At 37.9% G+C, this 269-nt stretch overlaps 1 protein-coding gene across 1 annotated transcript in view; it reads right to left on the reverse strand.

Moving 5' to 3' along the window:
• LOC131881646 (uncharacterized) overlaps positions 1-269 on the reverse strand; it is a 15967-nt gene that overhangs the window by 10087 nt on the left and 5611 nt on the right. The window lies entirely within an intron of this gene.

The following is a 269-nucleotide window of genomic DNA, read 5'->3' on the forward strand; positions in this document are numbered from 1 at the left end:
TCCTGATAAAAAAGAAAAAAAAAAGAGTTGATTCTGACTTGCAGCTCATTCTTTTGAGGGTCGGAAGAAAGCTCATTCCGTGTCCTGGAGTTCTTATCTTATGACCAAAAAATGCTTGCCTTTAGCAAGCATGCATTCCCGAAAGAATCATTTGAAACTCATGTTTGGTGTACAAAAGGGGTTCTTAAACCTTTTAAAATAGAAGTCGTTTCTCCAGAATATTAGCCCTGCACTAGATGAACAAGACCACAATTCTCACATCGGGTTTT

This window comes from Tigriopus californicus, chromosome 6, assembly GCF_007210705.1.
Source record: "Tigriopus californicus strain San Diego chromosome 6, Tcal_SD_v2.1, whole genome shotgun sequence".
NCBI lineage: Eukaryota > Metazoa > Arthropoda > Copepoda > Harpacticoida > Harpacticidae > Tigriopus > Tigriopus californicus.